Here is a 25397-nt window from a genome sequence, read left to right as displayed (position 1 = left end):
GAAGAAAATCCTTGCAAAGCATGTATCTAATAAAAAACTTCTATCCAGAATATAAATAATTTTTACAACTCAATACTAAGACAAATAATCCAATTAACAAATGGGCAAAAGACCCCACCAATACAGGGGTGTGTGTGTGTGTGTGTGTGTGTGTGTGTATAAATACAAGATGTGAACCTTCATTAGTTATTAGGGAAATGCAAATTAACCACAATGAGATATCACAGCACCCACTAGAATGACTAAAATTTAGAAGACCAACAATACTCAGTACCAGTGGAGAATGGGGAACAACTAGAACTCTCATACATTGCTCTCAGGAATGCAAACTAGCACAGTCACTTTGTAAAAGTCTGGCAGTTTTTTAAAAAGTTAAATGCACGTTACAATGCAATACACTCCTAAGCATTCACTCAAGAGAAATAAAAACAGATGTCCATATGACGACTGCTATGTAAATGTCCACAGCAGTTTTATGCACAATAGCCCCAAACTAGAAACAACCCCAAATGTCCATCAACTGGTGAGTCCATAAATTATGATACATCCACATAATGGAATATACTACTTAGCATTAAAAAGGAATGAACTACTGCTACATAAAACAACCTGGATAATCTCAAAAGCATTATGCTAAGTGAAAGAAGCCAGAGCCAGACACAGAAGACTACAAACATTCGTATGAAGTTCTAGTAAAGTTAAAATTGTGATGACAAAAAGCAGACCAAGTGGTTTGCCTGGGGAAGGAGTACAAGATTAGGGGAAGAGATTGATGGCAAAGGGGCAGAACTGAACATTTGGGGGTGACAGAAATACATATCTGACTTGTCATGGTGGTTATACTGCTGTACACATTGAAATGTATACTTAAAAACTGATGAGTCATATTGTATGCAAAACATACCTCAATGAAGTTTATTTTTAAAAAATGGTCCTTTTTCTTTGTGAGAATCAGAGATCTAGATTAGACATAAAATGTTTCTGATCATGTGACATTATTAAAGATTTAATAATGTCCTTTCTTTGACATTTTTTTTAAACAGAGTTTTTTTTAAACGTGTATTTTTTAATTTATTTTTTTAACTTTTTTTATTTTTTTAAATTTACATTCAAATTAGTTAGTATATAGTGAAGCAATGATTTCAGTAGATTCCTTAATGTAGATTCCTTACCCGTTTAGCCCATCCCCCCTCCCACAACCCCTCCAGCAACCGTGTTTGTTCTCCATATTTATGAGTCTCTTTTGTTTTGTCCCCCTCCCTGTTTTTATATTATTTTTATTTCCCTTCTCTCATGTCATCTGTTTTCTTTCTTAAAGTCCTCATATGAGTGAAGTCATATGATTTTTGTCTTTCTCTGACTAATTTCACTTAGCATAATACCCTCAATACCCTCCAGTTCCATCCACTTAGTTGCAAATGGTAAGATTTCATTCTTTTTGATTACTGAGTAATACTCCATTGTATATATATACCACATTTTCTTTATCCATTCATCCATCAATGGACATTTGGGCTCTTTCCATACTTTGGCTATTGTTGATAGTGCTGCTATAAACATGGGGTGTTTATTTATTTTTGAGAGAGAGAGAAAGAGAGAGATAGCAAGTGGGGGAGGGGCAGAGACAGAGAATGACAGACAGACAGACATAATGCTAGGCAGGCTCCACACTGTTAGCATAGAGCCCCATGTAGGGTCCAAACTCAAGAACAGTGGGATCATGATCTGAGCCAAAACCAAGAGTCAGATGCTTAACCAACTGAGCCACCCAGGAGCCCCTCTTTGACAATTTTTAAGATAAAGAAGAGAAGCCCGTTTTTTGAACTAGATTTTTGAGGCTAAAGTATCTAACATGTACTATATGCATATTATATGTATCATGTAATACATAGTTAACATCTAATTCTAAAAGCATTTAGGGGCACCTGGGTGGCTCAGTCGGTTAAACATCCGACTTCGGCTCAGGTCATGATCTCACGGTTCGTGGGTTCGAGCCCCGCGTCGGGCTCTGTGCTGACACCTCAGAGCCTGGAGCCTGCTTCAAATTCTGTGTCTCCCTCTCTCTGCCCCTCCCATGCTTGCGCTCTGTCTTTCTCTCTCTCAAAAATAAACATTTAAAAAAAATTACATAGAAATCTTGTTAAAAATTACCATTCCTAAGGGCGCCTGGGTGGCTCAGTTGGTTGGGTGTCTAACTTCGGGTCAGGTCTAATCTCACTGTTCGTGGTGGGTTCAAGCCCCACATCAGGCTCTGTGCTGACAGCTCAGAGCCTGGAGCCTACTTCCAATTCTGTGTCTCCCTCTCTCTCTGACCCTCTCCCGCTCACACTCTGTCTCTCTTTCTCTCTCTCTCAAAAAATACATTAAAAAAAAATTTTTTTTAAATTACCATTCCTATATGCCACCCCAGACTTATTGAATCAGATCACTGGGGTAAAGTCCCCAAATCTGTATCTTTTAACAATACTGCCAAGTAATTTCTTATGCATATTGAAGTTTGTACAGTAAAGTATTTGAGTTTAGGGAATGATATGATCAGATGCATATTCTAGAGAGAGAACTTTGGTTGCAATACGAATAGTTTGGAAGGTGGTAAAACTGGAGGCCAGGAAACTCAATAGGTGGCCATTGGAATAATCTGGGTAAGAGGAGTTGATGGCCTAAACTAGAATAGGATTGGAGTTGGAGAGAAGTAGGTGAACTAGAGAGAGGTGAATGTCAAATTATTTGGAAGATGAATGTCAAGACTTGATGGTTTGTTTGGATATGGAGGTAACTTCTGTAACTGGATAAATGCTGATGCTATTTTCTAACCTGGAGAATATAGGAAAACAAGCAACTTTCTAGAGGTAATGGTGAAAGTAGGAAGGAGAGACACCAAGTTCAACTGTGGGCCTATTAATTGTAAGGGGGACTTAAAAATAGAGATATCCAGTAGGCAGCTAGGGGATAGTTCTAGAGTCGCTAAAAGAAATATCTAGGTTTAAGATACAGCTATAGCAGAGGCAGGTTTGCTGTGAAGCTGATGAAGTTAACCTTTAGGCCTCTCTTGTAAAGGTCCTTTTCAAGGCCTTGAGACAGGCCCTGAAAATTCTATATTTTAACATCTATGTTAATTTTCTCGAGAGGGTCTCCCCTAATTGTGTAAACTTCAGGCCTCAAACAACTTTGGCTTTGCCTCTGAGCTATAGGCCAAAATCATCAGCATAAAAATGGTAACAAAGGACCCAGGAAAGGATGAAATTGCCTTAGGAGAATGTATGGAGCAAACAAAACCAAAACCAAAACCAAAACCAAAAACACCCGAAAACGGGTTTTATTAGGTTATACATTATTTTCCAGACATGACTATTATTTTAAGTGTAAAGAAAAATCAAGGGAAAACATCCAAAAAGCAAGGTAAGAAATGGTTTGCGACCACAAAGATACATTATGGTTTAGTTGAACCTTAAATTTTAATTTTGTATTAAATTATTATGTAAATTTGCCTTTTTGGGTAGGCCCATAAGGAATCATTTTTATAACTATATATGAAAAAATTAAACTCTGTATTTTTTCAAATCTCAAAAGAGGGATGAATATTTAAGCTGAGTAGCTTTGTGGTTCTTATCTAAATGCTTTTATTTTTTTTTTAATTTTTTTTTTTAATGTTTATTTATTTTTGAAACAGAGAGAGACAGAGTGCAAGTGGGGGAGGGGCAGAAGTTGGATGCTTCACTGACTGAGCCACCCAGGGGCTTCATAGGTAATTCTGATGTAGGTAATCCATACTTTAAGGCACAATGTTTAATGGCTCCCCAGTTGTTCTACAATACAGTTCAAACTCCTTAACATGTCTTCCAATGTCTTGTAAAATCTGGCCCCTGCTTCCCTTTTCAGCTTCATCAGTGACTACCACCTCGTGCACCCAAGGCTTAAACTATACTGAATTTTCCCTCATTTTTAAAGTAAGCACAGCTCTACTATGCATTGTTTTCCCCTTATTGATCCTACTCTATCTATCGCTTCCAGTAAACCAGCCACATACATACATCCCTCTGCCTTGCTAATTCCTATTTACTATTCAGTTTAGACATCAATTCCTCTAGGAAGATTTCTGATTTCCAAGTCTGAAGAAAATCAGAAAGACTATATAGCCTCCTGTATTTTCCTCTATCAGAGTACTTATCTAAAGCATCCTACTAACTCAATTATTTGTCCCTCTGAATCACTATCTTGTTCTCCAGTAAATACACAGTTCTTGGCACTGTACCTGGCATATAGTAGGTACCTGACAAATACTAATTGAATAGCAAAATGAATGACTTTTACTTAGAAGTATGAATGAAGTTAAGGGAAAGATGATAATAAAACTGCATTTATGCAACTTAAAATATGTATACCAACGAACAAGTACCAGGAGGGACTATAGAAAAAAAACCACAGCAAATGAACGAGGAGGAAAATGAACAAAGGATTAGAATAAGTTATTCAAACAAAGAAATCCAAATGGCTAATAAACATAAAAAAAAAGATATTCTCATTTTCAGTTAAACAAATGCTAATTAAAATAATGATATTATCATTCCATACCCATCAACCTTACAAAGATTTAAGTCTGATAATAACCAACTTTTGGTGAGGATGTAGAGAAATGAGATCACACACAGTAGATTAAAGGGTAAACTGGAGACATGTACCTAAAAACTCTAGCATACAGACGGATGTCTTTTCAATATTGTTTATAAGAGTGAAAAATAGAAATAATCTAAATATCTATCAGCAATGGCATATGTGTTAATGGAATACTTCAAAGCATGAACTAGAGTTACACATATGAATATGGATAGTCCCCCACAATAAAGAATAAAGCATTACAAGATCTGTATGAGGAAAACTATAAAACTCTGATAATCAAAATCAAAGAACTAAAACGGAGAAATACTGCATGTTCACAGGTAAGAAGAGTCACTGTTGTCAAGATGTCACTTCTTTGCAAATTGATCTGTACGTTCAATGCAATCCCAATAAAAATCCTGGCAAGTTATTTTGTGGATATTGACAAACTGATTCTAAAGTCTATATGGAGAAGCAAAAGACCAAAAATAGCCAATACAGTATTGAAAAAGATGAACAAATTTGGAGAATTGACACTATCTAACTTCAAGACCTACTATAAAGCTACAGTAATCAAGACAGTGTTGTATTGATGAAAGACGGATAGATCATGCAACTGAACAGACAGCCCAGAAATAGACCCACATAAATATAGCTAACTGAACTTTGACAAAGAAGAAAAGGCACTACAATGGAGCAAAGATAATTTTTTCAACCAATGATACTGGAACAACTAGACATTCACAATGAAAATAATGAATCTAGATACATACATTGTACAGTTCATAAAAATTACCTGAAAATGGAGCATAAATCTAAATGTAAAATGTAAAACTACAAACTCCAAGAAGATAACATAGGAGAAAACCTTGATGACCTTGGATATGGCAATGTTTTAGACAGAACACCAAAAGCACAATCCATGAAAGAAATATGGATAAGCTAGACTTCAACAAAACTTAAAACTTCTACTATGTGAAAGACAATGTCAAGAAAATAAGGAGACAAACTACAGACTGGGAGAAGTATTTGCAAAAGATACAACCAATAAAGGAGTATTATTTAAAATATAAAAAGAACTCTTGGGGCACCTGGGTAGCTCAGTCCCACTTCAGCTCAGGTCATGTGATCTCACAGTTCATGAATTTGAGCCCCACATTGGGCTCTCTGCTGTCAGCACAGAGCCTGCTTCCGATCTTCTGTCCCCCTCTCTCTTTCAAAACTAAATAAACATTAAAAGAAAAAAAGAACTCTTAAAACTCATGAATAAGAAAACCTAATTACAAAATGGGCCATTTGTGCCCACCCAGGGACAAACACACACACACACACACACACACACACACACACACCCCAAAGATCTGAACAGGCATCTCACCAAAGATATACAGATGCTAAATAAGCATATGAGAAGATGTTCCACATCATATGTCAGGAAGAGAAATGCAAATTAAAACAATAATATACCATTACACCTTTATTGGAATGGCCCAAATCTGGGACAATGACAATACCAAATGCTGATGAGGATATGGAGCAACAGGAACTCTCATTCTTTGCTGGTGGGAATGAAAAATGGTACAGCCATTTTTGAAAATAGTTTGCCAGTTTCTTACAAAACTTAGAACCTATGAAAAGACATGAAGGAAATTTAAATGCATATTACTGAGTACAGAAGCTGATCTGAAAAGGCTACATATTGCATGATCCCAACTATATGATATTCTTAGGAAAGGCAAAACTATGCACATAGCTAAAAAATCAGTGGTTGCCAGGGTTGAAGTGGAAGGAAGGACGTATAGATGGAGCACAGAGGATTTTCAGGGTAGTGAAAATACCCTGAATGATGCTATAGTGATGGATATATGCCATTGTGTATTCGTCTAAACTAAGAATAAACAACACCAAAAGTGAATCCAAATGTAAACTATGGACTTTGGATGATTATGACATGCAGTGTAAGTTCATCCTTGGTAACAAATGTACCATCCTATATACCCAAAAGTAATGTAACATTATGTGTCAAGTATACTCAAATTAAAAAAAAATTTTTTTAATGTACCATTCCAGTGGGGAATGTCAATAAGACAAGCTGTGCTTATATGGGGACAAGGGAGTATATGGGAAATTTTTGTACCATTCTCTGAATTTTGCTGTGAACCTAAAACTGCTCTTAAAAAAAAAAAAAGTCTTACAAGGACTTTGACACAATTGGAGAAGGGAGAGTATTTTAAATCAATAGCTTTCTAAGAATATCCATTCTTGCTACGATTTTTAAGGATGAGAACTTCCTTTCACAGCACTGTCACACACTGGGCAAAGTAATTTTAGCAAAAATGGTTAAACCTTGCCCTCTGAGATGTGACAGAGGCTCAAGAATGTGAATGCCAGGATGGGCACATTTCTTTCAGGCTAAGTTCTTTCTCAACTGTCCTACTTATTTCTCAAAGACACATGCTAATCAAATGTTACATTTTCAAAATAAAACACCAAAAAAACAGATAAGGAAAAATGAGTCAATAGTGCCAGTGTTGAGAAATCAGGAGTAAAGAAATATAGGACCCAACACAGGAGAAAAGCAAAGTATAATGGTACAACCACCATTTGATGATATAATCTGCTCTTTTTCCAGTAAGTTTTGTGTAATTAAGTTTTATACATGTTCTACTATTAAACTCCCATTTCTCATCTCATGCAAATGCAATTAAAAGGAGACTTTTTTCAGCTTTAGTACTACTGACTATAATAGTGTGATTTTTTTTCCACTTTTTGTATAGTTGCAGGTATTGTAATATTGTGTGATTCTACATTATTATCTACAAATTCCTGAAAGTCATTAGAATTATTTTAAGTTTTAAATTTTCATTTGAATGATACAACCTCCCCCCACTGCCAAAGTTAAATATCCATAAATCCAAGGAAATAGTTCTTGTAAATCAAAGTAATTAAGATGCTTTGCTTCTGGGACACCTGGCTGGCTTAGTCGATAGGTAGAACATGGGACTCTTGATCTCAGAGTGCTGAGCTCCAGCCCCACATTGGGTATGGAGATGACTTAAACAAACAAATAAAAGATGCTTTGTTTCTAATAAAAGACAAATTCATTACTTTTTAGAAATATATTCCTATACAGAGTTTCAAATTTATTAAGTGGAATGTCTTTAAATTCATTTGACTTATATCTAACATGAGATTCATATTTCATAATCCAATTAAAAATTTTCCAAATCTTTTATGGTACACTTAATGTTTTTACTTTCGGAATATTAGTTGATCTTGACTGCAGTGCAATTGAAAATATTGAAAATTCTTCAAGAATGTCAATCATTAGGGGCACCTGGGTAGCTCAGTTGGTTAAGCATCTGACTCTTGATTTCAGCTCAGGTCATGATCTCAGGATCATGGGATCAAGCCCTGTGTGGGGCTCCACACTGGGCGTGGAGCCTGCTTAAGATTCTCTCTCTTCCTCTCCCTTTGTCCCTCCCCCTGCTCATGCTCTCTTTCTCTCTCTCAAAAAAAAAATGTCAGTCGTTAAAGCAAGGTCTTACAACAAATTAATGTTAGCCAATCTCTTTGCTAAACCAGAATAAAAAGAGAAAAATGCACATATATTGAAGAATATGCCTGACATACAGCAGTGGCAGTTTGTAAACTACATGCCACCCATTTCAACCTCAGCACTTAAGCAGTTTTAATAATGTCAAGTTCTTTACAGTTTTTAACTCAATTTTAATTGGATTGTATTGGTGTTAGACTAAATTTTATCTAGAATATTTTAAAATTATTGACTTATTTTATTTCAAATACAGAATTGTAATCGACAACTTTGTGCCAAATGATGACTTCAGGAAAATTTTCTAGCAAATTTGTAGCTTGACTTCAGACTTCCTTCCCACTATTGTACAAATACCATTAGAACAAAATGCAATTAAGTTCTCTTTCAAACATTATCAAAGTCACAATCATTTCAAGTAGACAATAATGTATCAGAAATACACTCCTTTGTGGCTGACACAAATTCTTTTAAAGCAACAAATATTACCAGTACAAAAACTGACTCAGTTGTGTACTGCAGATAATTCACTGGGTGCTTTTCTTCAAAAATGTAGATGCCTAATCAATTACAGCACATACCTGGAATTCTTTTCTATAATATTCCTAAATATTTTCATATAATTTCTTTTGTTCTATCTTCTGTTTTTCTCGTTGCACTGTACCAGGTATGTAAACAATTGCCTGTATCTACTCCATTTTTAAAAATATTATTGCCCTCCTATCAGATAAAGGCCTATTATGTTTTATTAAACTGTAAAAACTATTAAAAACTTTTATGATATTATCAATATTTTTATTATTTAGTTTATACACTAAATTAGAAATTGACCAGTTGATTCTTTTCACAAATCTTGGATCTTATTAGTCTTGAGAAAAATACTGTTTTCTCTTTCTTTCTTTTCTTTCTTTCTTTCTTTTTTTCAGGAAAGTCTAGTTTTATTAGTACCATTTGGGATTACTAAATATGCCCTCCATTCCCTGGACCCATGGACATGCTTTTCTGCTGTCACTCCTAAATGCTAAACTATCAAATCATCCTTACATCCTAATTTGTCTTCTTTTATTTCAAAGCATTTTCAATGAACATGAGGATCTTTCTGAGTTCGTGTTTTTGTCTTCTTTGGGTATAGACACAAAAGTGGAATTACTGGATCATATGTAGTTCTATTTTTAATATTTTGGGGAAACATTCATACTGTTTTCCATAACAGCTACACCAGTTTACATTCCCATAAACAGTGCACAATGGTTCCCTTTTCTCCACATCCTTACCAACACTTGTTACTTCTTGTGTTTTTTTAAAATGGCCATTCTAAAGGTGTGAAATGACATCTCATTGTGGTTTTGATTTGCATTTCCAATGATTAAAGACATTAAGCATCTTTTCATGTATCTGTTGGCCATCTGTAAGTCTTTTTGGAAAAAAAATTTATTCAGAACTTCTGCCCATTTTTAAGTTGGATTGTTTACTATTTTGTTTTATCAGTTCTTTATATATTTTGGATATTAGCCCTTATCAGATACATGATTTGCAAATATTTTCTCCTATTCAGTAGGATGCATTTTCATTTTGTTGATGGTTTCCTGTGTTTTGCAAAAGTTTTTAGTATGATGTAGTTCCACTTATTTATTTTTGCTATTGTTGCTTTTGCTTTGGGTATCAGTATAAAAAAAATACTGCCAAGATAGATGTCAGGGAGCTTACCACCTAAGTTTTCTTCTAGGAGTTTTATGGTTTCAGATCCATTTTGAATTAATTTTTATGTATGGTGTAAAATAGTGGTTGAGTTTCATTCTTCCACACGAGGCTGTCCAGTTTTCCTAGCACCATTTATTGAAGAGACTGTCCTTCACTTATTATGTATTCTTGAGTCTTTTGTTGTACATTTATTGGGTTTATTCTTGGACTCTCTATTCCATTCTATGTGTCTGTTTTTATACCATGCTGTTTTAATTATTGTAGCTTTATAAATATAGTTTAAAATCAGGTTGCATGATACCTGCAGCTTTCTTCTTTCTCAATATTGCTTTGGCTACTTGGAGTTTCTCGTGGTTCCATACAAATTCTAGGATTATGTATTATATTAAGAAATGCTAGGGGTGCCTGGGTGGCTCTGTCGGTTAAGCGTCGGACTTCGGCTCAGGTCATGATCTCACGGTCCATGAGTTCGAGCCCCGCATCAGGCTCTGTACTGACAGCTCAGAGCCTGGAGCCTGTTTCAGATTCTGTGTCTCCCTCTCTCTCTGCCCCTCCCCTGTTCATGCTCTGTCTCTGTCTCAAAGATAAATAAACGGTAAAAAAAAATTTTTTTTAAAGAAATGCCATTGAAATTTTAATAGGGATTGCATTGAAACTATAGATTGCATTGGATAGTATGAACGTTTTAACAATATTGGTTCTTCCAATCCACAAGCAAAGAATATCTTTCCATTTCTGTCTTCTTGAATTTCTTTCATTAATGTCTTATAGTTTTCAATATACATGTCTTTTGCCTCCTTGGTTAAAATTATTCCTAGGTTTTTTATTCTTTTTGATGAAATTGTACATGGTATTGTTTTATTTCCCTGATAGTGTATTATCAGTGTTGAGAAACAACAGATTTTTGTGTATTGATTTTGTACCAACAACTTTATTGAATTCATTTATTAGTCTCAGTTTTTTTTGATGGAGTCTTTGGCAGGATTTTAAACTAAAATACTTTGCTTTTTGGCCTATACCTATACTTTGTGTGACTTGCTATTTCTTGAAAATCCATTGGTTTGGTTCACTTTTTTTCCAACAATATTTCACAAAATCAGACTATGAATAAATGCTTAATTACAATTTTATTCAGAAAAAAAAAAGACACATCATTGTCAAAGAAGTGTAGTTCAGGGACACCTGGGTAGCTCAGTTGGTTGGGCATCATACTTTTGGTCCCAGCTCCGGTCATGGTCTCACGGTTCATGGGTTTGAGCCCCACACCCAGGCTCCTCACTGAGAGTGCAGAGCCTGCTTGGGATTCTCTCTGCCTCTCCCCCTCCCTGCCCCACCTTAACATGTGCACCCACTCCCTCTCTCAAAACAAATAAACTTAAAAAAAAGTGAGGTTCAGACATGGATGTTGGTTGATATTTTCATTTAAGTTAACCAGTAAGATAAAAAAAAGTAAAATAGTGAAGAAGTGTATTGGAATTTCACTCATTTATCAATGACATGAGCAACTTGTTTGCTGAACTGGATGACAGTTTTTGAATACTGAAAGACTACTTCAATTTTTTGTGCTATTCACAATGTCAAGGCCAGGAATGTGATATATGTAAAGTTTAATTCTGCATTATCAACATTTTCTCTACAAGCCTACTGACTGTTTTTGTAAATGAAGCTTTACTGGAACATAGCCACATCCATTTTTTTTGAGAGGGAGAGAGAGCAAGCGTGCACAAGTGGAGGGAGAGGGAGAGAGAGGATCTTAATTAAGCAGGCTCCAAGCCCAGCATGGAGCCAGTTGGAGGGCTGGATCTCATCCTGGTGAGATCGGACTGAGCCACCCAGGTGCCCCTGGCCACACCCATTTTTAATGTAAGAGTTGAGTAGTTGTGACAAAGACCATATGTATTAGAAAGCCTAAAACATTTACTTTTTGTTTACAGAAAAAGTTGTAGACACTTGGGCCTAGAAAATCAACAAAACAATAAACTAAACCCTCATTTGTAACTTTTGCCAATTTCTGTAATGCAAATGTTCCTATTGAAGCCAATTTCAAACTACAAATGTGACCTTTCTGAACAGAGCTGGGAAGAGATGCATACATTCCCATCCGTAAGATACAACAGACAAACGCTCTCAGAGGAAGAGTTATTGGTAAAAGTAAGTTTTAAAAAAGTGACGAGTTTTGAGTATTTATTACCTGACTTCAACGTATTTAATTGTAAATTTACACAATTTGATTTTTAACAGTGGTTGAGCTTAACAACTGGCTCATAAAATACCCCCAAATTTAGCAATGAGCCTTGCAAACTAGTACAAGTCAACTGTGGCATACTACTAGCTCTGTTTTCAAAAGGGCACTAAGGGAGGGGTTCAGAGTAATTTGCCTAGTTAAGTGGCTGTGTCGAGATTCAAATGTAGGTCTAAAAACTCTGACCCCAGTTAGGCTTCATAGCCTTCTTAGCGGAGAATAAGGGCCTTTATTGGCTTGTTTTTTGTTTTTGTTTTTTTTTTAAATTGGGTGTGTGTCTGTGACATATATTGAGGGAACTAAACCTGCAAGGGAATGCATCTTCTGGAGTACCATCCTATATTGACATGCATACTCTTTTACATTCCCATGTCGCCGGCCAATTTTGCTAGTCTTGATGCTTGCTACCCTATTCAGAAATCAGTCTAGCCTGGGTATTTGAAGGAAGAAGGGAACAACGGATTGGTCCATGTATCATCTGCTGTTGGAAATTTCTCATTAGGTATTTCTCTTAACTGCTTTAGGAAGTGTAAGTATAGGCATTTAGTAACCCAAGCCCCTTGTAGCACTTATCAAGCTACGTGAGTTCCAAAAAACTTCAGACAACTTGTGATCTGAAACCTTTGCAGTGCAGGAAAAGGAAGGACTCTATCAGAGGCACTCACGCAGCCTCACCGAACTGGGCCAAGAATCTGGGGTCAGGATGGCGCACTGGTAGGCCTCTTGACGTACTCAATCTTTCACAGAGCTCCAATGCTAAGCGAAGGAATAATAACTGTTCGAGCTGTTCGAAGAACTTGATCCGCCCCATCCAACCCCTTCATATTTACAACAGCCTTGGTGAGGTGAAGCGACTTGATGAACGTCAAGCGGTAGAATCTGGATTAATTTATAGCTCTTTCCACTACACCACGCCACCTCCTCTAAATCACTCTCCCTGCACAAAACTTACCCCTGAAAGCACCAGGAACCTGGCTGGGGACTGGCCTACAGTTGAACCTAGGTCAAACCTCCCAGTCGCTCCGGAGTCAAACTGCGGTAACTCTGGGTCAGCGTTAAGACCAAAGCAGAGAAACGCAAAGCCCAAGGCTACAAAAGGTAGGCGCACCCCTCACTGATAGGCGCGGAGACTTAGACTTTGCCTCTAGAAAAGCAGCCACGCCTCCCAAGCCGCCAACGCAGCGCGCAGCGGAGCCACGCGAGCGGCCCAGAAGGCAGGGCACGCAGTCGGCGACGCGCACGCCCGCCCCGAGGCCGCACGGGAGACCGGCGGGCGTGCGCGCCCCCGCGGCAGTGGGCGGGGTGGGGCGGGGCTCGGAGCCGGACCGGGGCGGGGCCGCAGAAGCTGTAGGTGTTGCAGCTGGGTCGCGACAGGTGCGCAAGGCAGAGTGCCTGGGACCCGTAGCCCCGCTGGTAGCAGCACAGAGGAAAGACCGCTTTCAGCCAGGTAAGGGCCTTCTCTGTCCACATCTTGCACGGCCGAAGAGTGCGCGAGACCCCGGCTTCCCTCCACAGTCACCTTCTCCAGCGACTTCTGGGGCTAGGGGTAGCACCAGGAGCTTGAACCCCTTCCCCCCACCCCCGCCGAGAGAGAGAGAGAGAGAGAGAGAGAGAGAGAGAGAGAGAGAGAGAGAAAGAGAGAGAGAGAGAGCGCGAGAGAGCGAGCGAGCGTAGAGGAACCGCTGATCCTCTTGCTCTTTTCCTCATGTCTAGGTACTGCGCTGGTCTTGGGAGTAATTATGTAGGGCCGAATCTTTGCTGCCTGAGGGCCGGAGCTGATAGGACCACCTCTTCCATCGGGAAGACTCCTTTCTGACTATATACAGTTTTGGTGTGGTAGAGGAAGGCGGCAGTTCATCAACATTCCAAATAGTCTCCTAGGGAAATATTCTGATATTCAACTGCTTTTTTCCCTTCTTCATTTAAAGCCATTCCCTCTGTCTTCGATTTTTCCCCATTCCATGCTGCCTACTGAACTCTAAGACACTTACACCCCTTTGAGGCATGTTGAGAATATAGCAGTCCTTGCAGCTGAGTGTGTCATCCCCGAATCGCTGTCGCGTATATATCACTGACACCTGTCACCAATATAGGTAGGTGTTAATATAAGGTAACTGTACACCCCTGGCTACACCTACTAAGCTTGAAGTTGTACGTGCTAGGAGCCAACCATCTGGCGTCCTTCCTTACCTCCTTACTGGTGCTTAGAACGAGTTTAGCTGATCCTAGTGAGAGATATTTGAACTACTATTGTCTTTCACCTAATTCCGGCTTTCAAAAGTCTGCCTAATCCAGATGGTTCTACTGACTTGGCTCCTCAAGTTAGTGAAGGTACTTAGGGAGTTATCAGCCTTGAGACAATACCCCTTTGGGGGAGAGGTCTTCTTTTGCATTATTCTTTCTTTTGCTGTTGATTTAAGTGGTTAAACACAATACTTTTTATCCCCATAGTTACTAATACTATTCACAAGTGATAAATATTTTAGAAACCATAAAATAACACTTTCTTCTGAGGTCTGATGGAGACACAAAAGAAGATGACCTTCAACAAACATTTTCTAAGTTTCTGTGGAGTAATAACCCGGCTATGGGATGATTGTCTTAGGTAGACCTCCGAAAAGGTATAGAATTGGCAGGAGAGAAGGTTAAAAAAAAAAAAAAAGGTTTGTGTCCACATCTATTTCCTTGTTTTGCATCGACAGAGCGATACACAACATGGTATTAAATAATTTAGGAATTTATTTATTTCATTTTTTGGACAAAACAGTTATTGAGTGCCTCGTTTTGTCACTTATAGTATGGATTCAAAGTTCCGAACATCCCCAAACATTAAAAAAAAAAAGAAGAAAGAAAGAAAAAACTTTGGGCGCCTGGGTGGCTCAGTTGGTTAAGTGTCCAACTTCGACTCAGGTCATGATCTCACGGTTTGTGAGCTCGAGCCCCACATCAGGCTCCATACTGACAGCTCGGAGCCTGGCGCCTGCTTTGGATTCTGTGTCCCCCTCTCTCTCCGCCCCACCCCTGCTTGTGCTCTGTCTTCTGTGCTCTGTCTCTTTCAAAAATGAGCAAACATTAAAAAAAAAAAAGTTCCGAACATCCCTACTCTGAAAAAGCTTAGTTAAAATCAAATGAGTTAGGCAGAATCAATAGATAAAACTTACAGTTTTGGTGAAATCAGTGCTATGCTAGAGATGAGGCCAGAGTGCTATGTCCCTCTTCTACCTTTCCTTGTAAACAAAATAAACAACACAAAAAACTTTGAGTATTAGTGAATTATTTTCCTCAGACATTTGTATTGCGTATATGTCCTACCTGGTGTTCTGCCAACATTATGGCCTTTTGAAGATGGGATTAAGACTTGTCCTTACTTCTATGGTAGTTCATTAATGGTTGGTGGAGCTGTTTTTCACTGTTCTGTATTGGGCCTCGAAGTGTTGTTGTCATGTAGTCCCTGAACTGTAGAACTTCTGGGAATAGAATAGTATATTGGCAACCTTAGCAAAATAGTGCCGTTTTGTAAAATTGCTTCATTGTGTAACTTTAACTTGGTACAGTCCAGTTTTGTTCCAGACTCTGGTTAAAAGTGGGCCAAATTTCAACCTTCTAATAATTCTAAGAGAAAGCTTCAGAAGTGAAAATATTTCTATTAACAGCGCATCATGATGACAGGATATTTTTTTCTTGCTAAGGTGCCTTCAAAATGTCTCTCCTTTCTTTTCTCTTTCTTTCTTTCTTTCTTTCTTTCTTTCTTTCTTTCTTTCTTTCTTTCTTTCTTTCTTTCTCTCTCTCTCTTTCTTTCTTTCTTTCTTTCTTTCTTTCTTTCTTTCTTTCTTTCTTTCTGACGGGAGACAGGATGGGTAAATGAGCGAAAGAGGAAAGGGTCAGAAGTGTTTGAAGATTCCTTGCAGAGCTTTATGATCTGAAGTCTATGATAGTCTTAAGCGCTTTCCATGTAACTTCAGGCTTTTATTGCCTGTTGTGTGCCAGTGATCTAGTATATAGAGGATGAACATGATACAGTCCCTTCTATATGATTATGTTTTTCATTTTTAAATAGAGATTCTGAGTTAATAAAACAGATGATGGTTGTTTCATTTGGTAATTTGAGCCATGGTCCTTGATGAACACATTTCTTTGACAATTACTTACCTCCTTTCTTTCCGTTTACACTCTGGGAAAGTGGTTTCACTGGGAATTTTTGGAAAGCCAGTCAGTATTTGCATGTATTTTCGGTATCTGTAACAATTATCTTTTTCCCTTAAAATACTTTCAAGTTCAATTTTAAGTATTGTTCCTCTTGGGGTTTCAAATTCTTCGCTTTCCTCTGATGTTCTTCAAACATCAACTTAACTGACTTAGGGCTTCTGTACCAGAAGGGTTCACCAAAGACATATACACATAGACACAAAAGAATTTTGAGAGCACAGGAGATCATTAGACATCTTTGCCATAAAAGGCTACCTAACCACAAATTGGGAGAATTCGTCAGTCCATATTGACAGCAGAATGGGTTTTCAGTATTCTTACTTCCATACGCTCAGAAATAGGTGACTTTTATTTAGATTGGAATTGTACTCTTTCTGCAGATAGGAAAATGTGTGACTTGGTTCCTAAGTCAGGAATTTCCATAAGAAAAAGCTTTTTTTTTTTTTTTCTTAAGGGTTCTATGGTCTTTCACTGTGTTTTGTGATAGGCAGTTAAAGTACTTTATTTTGGATTGTGTACAGTAATCTCCAGGTGATGTTAAATTACTTAACACAGACTCTTAAAGTTCTTTAGTAACAAATGAGTGGTTGTAAACTGAGTGGTTTCCTAATGATTGGGGAACTGAGATTCTGTGGTAAATGGTACTCTTGGTAGAACCATTCCGATGTGTTTATTCTGTGGCTGGATGCAAAGTCCTTGAGACCCAGTCAAGTTACTGTTCTAATGGAGACCTCTTTTTATTAAAAGGACATGGTTTGACCCAACAAGCAGTCCATTATTTAGCAAGTCAAATGATTTCTTCACCCTTGAAAATGTTTCTAGAGACTTCACATTTGCAGTCATGAGAAGTTAACATGACGCCATCATATTTTACATTCTTTTTATTTTCTTTTAAAGAATTTCTTCATAATGCTACACTGAAACTAAGAACTTCCATCTCTAGGGGTGAAAAGATGCAACTTTTCTTCTGATAACAAGTATGGAGCTATTTTTTCTCTTATTTATCCTCTAATGGAGTTTAGAAAGTTTCACAAACCCTCAAACATGTTTTTTCTTGCACTCCGAAGTATTGCCAATTTTTGTTTCATTGCCCATAGATTAGTAATCCTGATATACTTTTACTCAGTTTTAGATTTCCACAATCTTTTTTTTCCCCACATAAACTGAAATTTAAACAAATGGCCTGGGACTTCTTTTCCTCATAGTCAGTTTCACTGACTAGGTAACATTTGCTCAGATTTGGCTCCCACCTCTAGCACTGGAGGAAACCTGTCTGCCCTTGCATCCTACCCAGTGACTTCCCTGGAATGGCCCTGTCACTGTCCTCCTTAGTTACCACTTGGCAACACTTGACCAAGTGGACAACTTTTTTGGTTATTTCTTTTAGTTGGCTTTCTTGACATGACTTTACCTGGTTGTCCATCTTCTAGTCTAACCACTTCCTCCCATGCCCCTTCACTAACTCAGTCTTTTGCCCCTTAAGTATGGGTTTTTGCCTTGGCTTAGCATCCTGTTCTTATAATGCTCTCTCCCTGTGCAGATTGATTTATTTCTGCGATTTCAACTAACATCTCCATGTTTTACTGATTTACTGATTCGCTTTGAAGCTTTTTTCATATTTCATATAAAATTTCATATGAAACTTTATTTCATATTTCATTTCATATTCTTATTTTATTTTCACATAGACAAATATGCATATATAGTTGGAAGATAAGAATTACATATGCTTATTATAGAAAACTTGAGGAAAAATAAAGAAGGCAAAATATTCCATAATCTGTTCCAGTGGAAACTGTTTGGTATATTTCCTTTCAGTCTTTTTTTCCTTTGATACACACACACACACACACACACACACACACACACACAGACATACACAGGTAATGGGGCTCATCCTATTGTAGTAGATATAGTTTTGTATCTGCTTTTTCACTTTACATTATGTCATAATTTTCAGTGGCATCAAAATTATTTGAAAACAATTATAATGGATGTTCAATGTCCTAATGTGTTGCTGTTGCATAATTTACGTGTGTACTAGGGTGTTTCAATTGTTACAATATTATTAACAAGTGAAAAACAATGAGAACAAATTGATACATAAATCTTTGTACAGATCACTCACTGTTTCCTTAGGTTAAGATTGTCAGAAGTTCAATTACTGGGTCATAGGGCATAAAAATTAAAAAACACTAAACCTGCTGCCAAATTGCTTTTCATAAAGATTAGACTGTAATTAATATTCTCACCTGCAGTGATTGTGAGCGCCCGAGTGCCTCCTTCATAATATTGGATCTTATTTTTTTATCTTTATTAATTTGATAAGCAAAAGTGATTAATTTGTGTTTAATTACTAGTGAGAGCAAACATTTTTCATATATTCACATCCATTTCAGTTTCTCCTGTGAACTGTCTTTGGGTTAGTCCATTCCCATTTTTATTGGGGTCTTAACATTTTAATTATGTTGTTTTTTGTTCGGGGTTCTTTCATTTATTTGGGGCTATGGGGAGGGAGTACAGATTTTTGTTAGGCCAAATTGATGAGTGAAGGGATGAAGTGGAAAGTGTGCAGTAGTTGAAATGGTGGTGTTTCAAATGCCCGTTGGTATAAGGAGCCAGAGCTTATGTTTGTCGGAGCAGCACTGCAAAATGGAAAGGGTGCCTCCTTGAAAGTCAGGATTGCCACCTTGGTGTTGGGAACCAACCACTTAGGTCGTCTTGGGAAAGTCATCCATCCCCTCTGAGCCTTATCTGTAAAGTGAACAGGGTTGGGTTATTGATCCCAAAGTCCATACACCGTCTGCGCCGAAAGGGTGACTTACAAGCCACTGCTCTCTAGACCTTGTGAAATTAGCCCCGTCCCTGAAACAGGCCCCGTCCCTGACCTGTTGCCCATTTTAGATATATAGAGCCCGAGGAAAAAGACTGGATGCAGTAAAGGCAATTTTCATAGTGGGTAGTAAGGCTTAATAGAACCTAAAGGCAGAACAATAGAAGTTGCAAAGATTGGTAATTTTTAGGCACTCCCATGGATTGACACTTGGCAACCTAGTTACGTAAGTCATTGGAGCCCTGCTGATGTATGCCACAAAGCCCCGCCATCTCTAATGATACAAAGCAAATCTCATTTTATGACAGCCTGTTTAAGTTGCGAAGCCAAGGTACTCAACAACTTCCAGTATTCCATACAGAAACTATTCAGAGTGGGGGTTCTTCTTTGTTATTTGTACAAGCTCTTCATTTTAAGAATATTAATTATTTGCCCTGTGGTCAAATGTTTAACTAGTTATTTGCCTTTTAGTTATCTATAGATCTTTTCCTTTGGGATTCTTTTGTTGCTTTTATTTTGTGAAGCCTTTTGCCTTCTGGAGATGGATTAAGTATTCAGTTCGATTTCCTTCTAGTTTTTATGGTTTTACTTCTTATGTTTAATTCTTTGTCTTGAATTTATTTAGGAGTACCAAAGCAATGTGTTTAGTGCCTTTGCATATCTCCTGAGCTCCAGATCCCTGTCTCCAACTACCGGGGCTATGTGGATAGTCCCTATGTACCAGGCATTATGTCCACCTAGTTTCCCTAAGGAGAAAGCTTGAAGTTGTCTCGAAAGTTTTAGTCTCATTTCCCACATTTAATCAAAACTCACTACATTTGGTTGATTCTACTCCAACAGTGATAATGGCTCTTTGTCATTGTTCTAATTAATACCCCCCTTTTTTCGCTAGTCCTTAGAATTGGCTTCAGTTTTTCCCCTTTAGACCAGAGTTGTCATTAAAAAATAGAACACCAATGGGGCGCCTGGGTGGCTCAGTCGGTTAAGCGTCCGACTTCAGCCAGGTCACCATCTCGCGGTCCGTGAGTTCGAGCCCCGCGTCGGGCTCTGGGCTGATGGCTCAGAGCCTGGAGCCTGCTTCTGATTCTGTGTCTCCCTCTCTCTCTGCCCCTCCCCCGTTCATGCTCTGTCTCTCTCTGTCTCAAAAATAAATAAACGTTAAAAAAAATTTTTTTTTAAAAATAGAACACCGACTCTCAAAGTATGGTTTCCTTGATTACCTGTTTCAGAATCGCCTGGGGTGTTGGTTAAAAAAGGTAGGTTCCCAAGTCCCACCTAGACTTGTAAACCGATATATTTGGGGGAATGGGGTCTGGGAATCTGCAGTTTTAACAAGTGCCTCAGGAGATTCATTTACACACTTAAGGGGAAGCAAAGCACAAGTATATTAAATCTAAATTTCTCTGAATGCTATTCAAGACCCCCACTCCCACACCCTGACAGCCTATTTTTCCAGACTTATCTCCCACATCACTACCCACCCACCTGGCATTGTAGCCATACAGTGATTCATGGTTTCCTGGACCCACCCTGTCCTTTCCTGCCTCTGTGCCTTTGCTCATGCAGTTCCCACAGCCTCAAGCTCCTCTCCCTCCTCCCACTCCTGCCTAAATCCTTTTCCTTAAGAGCTCAAATAAAATGCTCCTTTTAAAAAATGAAGCCTCTAATTTGTTCTATTTTAATCATTGGCTCCCTCCCCAGTCTTCACTTAGCACTTTATTTTTACTTCTTTTTTTTTTTTTTACCTTAATGCTGTCACTATGAATTATTGCTTCCTTAAATGATTATAAGTCTTCTAATTGTGAGAACTTGGCCTTTCATTTCCATTTTGTAGTCATTATACATATAATAAGCAATTAAATATCATAAAGTATATGAAATATATCTCATCTTGCAAACAGTATTCCATAGAAATGTTTGGCTTTGCACCACACTTAGAATAAAGTTGAGATCTTTTACCACTGCTTGTAAATCCTTATTTAAGGATGAGTGCTGCCACTCATCTCTGTCATCTTCTCATACTTTTTATTCACTCCCTAGTCATATTTTTCCTGCCTCAGTGCCTTTGCATTTGCTATTTCTTACACGTTGAAAACTCCTACATCTGTTCTCTTTGCCTGGCTGGCTGCGTATCTCCTCCCCATCATTCAGGTCTCAGCTCAAATGTCATTCACTCAAGGAGGCTTTCCCTGACCACTATCTAAGGCATCTGCCCCTTTTCCTACTGCCACTTCAGTTCCTCTCCTTGCATTTCCTTCACTGCACTAATCACAGTGTTTTTTTTTTAATTTTTTTTTTCAACGTTTATTTATTTTTGGGACAGAGAGAGAGACAGAGCATGAACGGGGGAGGGGCAGAGAGAGAGGGAGACACAGAGTCGGAAACAGGCTCCAGGCTCTGAGCCATCAGCCCAGAGCCTGACGCGGGGCTCGAACTCCCGGACCGCGAGATCGTGACCTGGCTGAAGTCGGACGCTTAACCGACTGCGCCACCCAGGCGCCCCAGTAATCGCAGTTTTTAATTGTCCTGCTTCCTCAGTAGAATGGAAGCTTCATGAGAGCAGAGACCTTGTCTCACTTTTAATGTCATGTCTTTAGCAAACAGAGCACTGCTTGACATGTGGTAAGTCCTCAGTAAGTATTTGTTGAATGCACACATAAGCCTTGAAGATAGACTTTTCGTTTTACCAAGTCCTGTTTTGGTTTGCAACTCAAAGTTTTGTTGTTGTTTTTTAATGGACAACAGCTGATGTAGTTCCATCAGGGTTCAAATCAGGTAGCAGCCTCTGAGGGTTTCTGAAGGTAGCAGGAAAAATGGAGACTGTGATAGCCAGGATTCATTTCCATCTGAATGCAGGCTTTCCAAGGTGTTCCCAGGATCCAGGCCACTATTTTACTGCTGCTGTCAGCATCTACTTCCAGGGTTGTTACTGCTGGCCAATTCTAGTCTTTAAACTCTCATTACATTTTTAAAAGTGAGCAAAATTAGTATCCAACCAATCCTCAAGCAACCAAAAGTTTTCTTCTGGTTTCCTTCTCTAGAAGAAAAATAAAAAAGCTACCTAGAATCCTCAAGGAAACATGAAATGATGTTCAGTATATTTACTACATGCCTATTGATTTGAAAGATTTTTAGCAACAGCCTTAAACAAGGTGTTTCTTGGGAGCTTGGGTAGCTTAGTTGGCTGAGTGTCTGACTCTTGATTTGGCTCAGGTCATGATCTCACAGTTGTGAGATTGAGCCTCCTGTCGGTCTCCACAATGAACTTGCAGCCTGCTTAAGATTCTCTGTCACTCTGCCCCTCCCCTATGTGTGTTTGTGCTCTCTCTCTCTCTCTCAAAAACAAAACAAAACAAAAAAATAAACAAGACGTTTCTTGTTAACATCTCTTTGAACCAGTCTAACTCATCAGTTATAGTTTTTTCCAATTTCTCTTCATTGGGTAGACTTATTCTTTAATTCCATTTTTTTCTTGAAACTGGCTTGAAACTTTATTAGAAATTACAATAGTTTCGGGGCGCCTGGGTGGCGCAGTCGGTTAAGCATCCGACTTCAGCCAGGTCACGATCTCGCGGTCCCGGAGTTCGAGCCCCGTGTCGGGCTCTGGGCTGATGGCTCAGAGCCTGGAGCCTGTTTCCGATTCTGTGTCTCCCTCTCTCTCTGCCCCTCCCCCGTTCATGCTCTGTCTCTCTCTGTCCCAAAAATAAATAAACGTTGAAAAAAAAATTAAAAAAAAAAAAGAAATTACAATAGTTTTTATAGCAACTTATAGTTTTCAAAGTACTCTGGTTTTTTTTTTCCTCATTTAATGCTTACAACCATCCCTTGTGAATATGTTTTTGAGATGTAGAAACTGAGACCCACTGATTCATTTTCCCATGTCACCCAAAAGCCCACTACTCAATTAAATGCCTCTCAATAACTTTTTAAAAGAGCACCATAATTTGATATAATTTTTAGAAGGTAAACATGAAAATGTAGTTGAAACATTAACGTTATACATTTGTAACTGGTCCGTAAGAAATAAGATGCATAAGTTAGTTGAGATAAGTACAAAATTTTGTCACTTCTGTGGCTCTATGGTTTGGTAATTCTTTGTTTGATCAGCCTCAGCTATGCTTGTCCTTGATTAAAGCATTGTTCTGGGTGAGCTGCTCAGATTTTTACAGAAAGGAAAGATTAGAGAACTTGCCTAGAGAAGAGTCACTTTTCAGTAAGCCCGTTTTAATTCTCCTCTTGCTTGAAGGGATTGGTTCAATTGATCTGAACTGGCCTTTCAGATTGAGCAGGTCCTGAAAAAAACACATCATCTAAAATTTCAGATAAGAAGAATGGAAGCCAGGTCCTTCCTGGAAATGGCCAGGAGTGAAACTAAGAAGCCCTGTATTTGGAGAGAACTCAATTAATTATTAAGGACAAAGGACTGGTATAAGGAGGTTATATCCTTAATGGAAGCAGCCTTCTTAAAATAAGTGTACATGATTCTTCTGCTTTGACATTGTAAAGAAGGTTCTTTAATTAGCCACTTTGTCTTAATTAAGCATGTGATTGCCAAGACCTGTGAGCATGTAGTTTATAGACATTCAATTATGTAGGTGGGCCTTTGTTTTGATATGTGGCAACTGAGAACTAGCATAATGCTGTTTTTTATTCATATGACAGATGTTTATTGAGTCCCTACACTGTACCAGGCACTGATATTTGATGCATCTGATGTTAAAGTATGGAATGGTACAAAGGTTAAGGGAGAAACAGGCTATTCAGAGTAAATCTATGCTTTCTATAATGGTCTCTGTTGACTATAAATTTCCACATTATTTTTCCAATTAACTGTGCCTTTTTCTACTTTTCGCTTTAAATTTGAAGTTACTGACATAATTATCTGCTTTTCTATGTACTGATAGAGGTTTTCCTTACTATGTGCGAAAAATACTGAAAAAAGACTCAATCCATTGGATTATGTTTGTCCTTACAATGTGTTAATTATCAACTGGGCACAGGGAGGAGGAAGAAGAACCAAGCAGAGAAAAATTACAAATTAGATTTGAGAGAGAAGTCGAATCAAACTTGGAGTAGATTGGGTAATTTTTAATTTAAAGAAGAAAAAAAAAGATTAGAAAGAATCTTGGGTGGTTCTTTGTGACCTAAAAATTTTAGACCAAAGTTCGTTTTTAAAGGCTGTAACTACAGGTTACTCTTTTACTAAAATAAGATATGTGAATGCTACCGCAATTATGTAAAAAGCTAATTTGGGTTTCAAAAGTGCAAGAAGATAAGATATTCAAATTAATGAATAAAGTGATAGAAGCTGTGTAGGATGGTGATAATTATATCATCTTCCAGTTAGAGTTTTTACAGAGGTGTTAAGAACACCTAAAATTTGGCCCTTAAACAGTATAATTTGAGAGAGATTTAGACTTTTGGGTGCAGAGAAACAGTGTCAGGGTTTTAAGCAGATCTGATGTTCCTGGTAGGTACTGCCAGTTTCTCAGAGATGACATTCAAGGTGCTCTTTTTTTCTTGCTGATATAACGAAAATAAGTTGACCCTAAAATATAGTGTGCACTAGAATGGCAATTGTAGTTTATTCTCTCTGCAAGAGGTCATTTTATTTTCATCCCAGCCTCCTACAAAATGAATAAGTTAACATTTATTTGGCCTTTCTGGGCCTCAGTTTCTTCATCTGTAGAGTGGGACGGCAATATTCTGAGTTTGCTACCGTGAAGATTAATAAGTTTATATATGCAAAACAAAACAGTATCTGACACGTGGTAAACATTCAATAGACATTAGCTATTTTTATTACCAGCACCACTGTTACTTTATAAGCACTTATTTTTTTTTTTTAACGTTTATTTATTTTTGGGACAGAGAGAGACAGAGCATGAACGGGGGAGGGGCAGAGAGAGAGGGAGACACAGAATCGGAAACAGGCTCCAGGCTCTGAGCCATCAGCCCAGAGCCCGACGCGGGGCTCGAACTCCCGGACCGCGAGATGGTGACCTGGCTGAAGTCGGACGCTTAACCGACTGCGCCACCCAGGCGCCCCTATAAGCACTTATTTTAGCACTGAGCTAAAGGAACATTTTAGAGATGATGAGACTGAGGCTTAGAGTAATTTTCCTAGTGTTACCCCATAAGCAAGTAGTAGATTCATAGTGTAGACCTAGGCTGAAAGGAACTGGAGACAGAGTCGGCTTAGATATGGAACAGACTGGGGCATTTGGCCCAACCCTTACGCATCCCTTCTAGTTTCAAGACACTTA

The 25397-nt window shown here is 38.2% G+C and overlaps 1 protein-coding gene across 5 annotated transcripts in view; it reads left to right on the top strand.

Moving 5' to 3' along the window:
• The first annotated feature begins 13413 nt into the window (after positions 1–13413).
• LIMA1 (LIM domain and actin binding 1) overlaps positions 13414–25397 on the top strand; it is an 85625-nt gene continuing 73641 nt past the window's right edge. For 2 of the 5 annotated variants that reach the window (XM_043563877.1, XM_043563879.1), the window contains exon 1: positions 13415–13539. The gene's annotated coding sequence lies outside the window, so the exon portion shown is untranslated. Of the gene's footprint in view, positions 13540–20120; positions 20136–25397 lie in introns of those variants that run through there. The other 3 variants (XM_043563871.1, XM_043563878.1, XM_043563872.1) reach the window with 3 other exon arrangements.

Source organism: Prionailurus bengalensis, chromosome B4 (genome assembly GCF_016509475.1).
Source record: "Prionailurus bengalensis isolate Pbe53 chromosome B4, Fcat_Pben_1.1_paternal_pri, whole genome shotgun sequence".
In the NCBI taxonomy this organism is placed as follows: Eukaryota; Metazoa; Chordata; class Mammalia; order Carnivora; family Felidae; genus Prionailurus; species Prionailurus bengalensis.
Note: the sequence above shows the minus strand (reverse complement) of the source record. Positions and strands in the feature narration are given on the sequence as shown.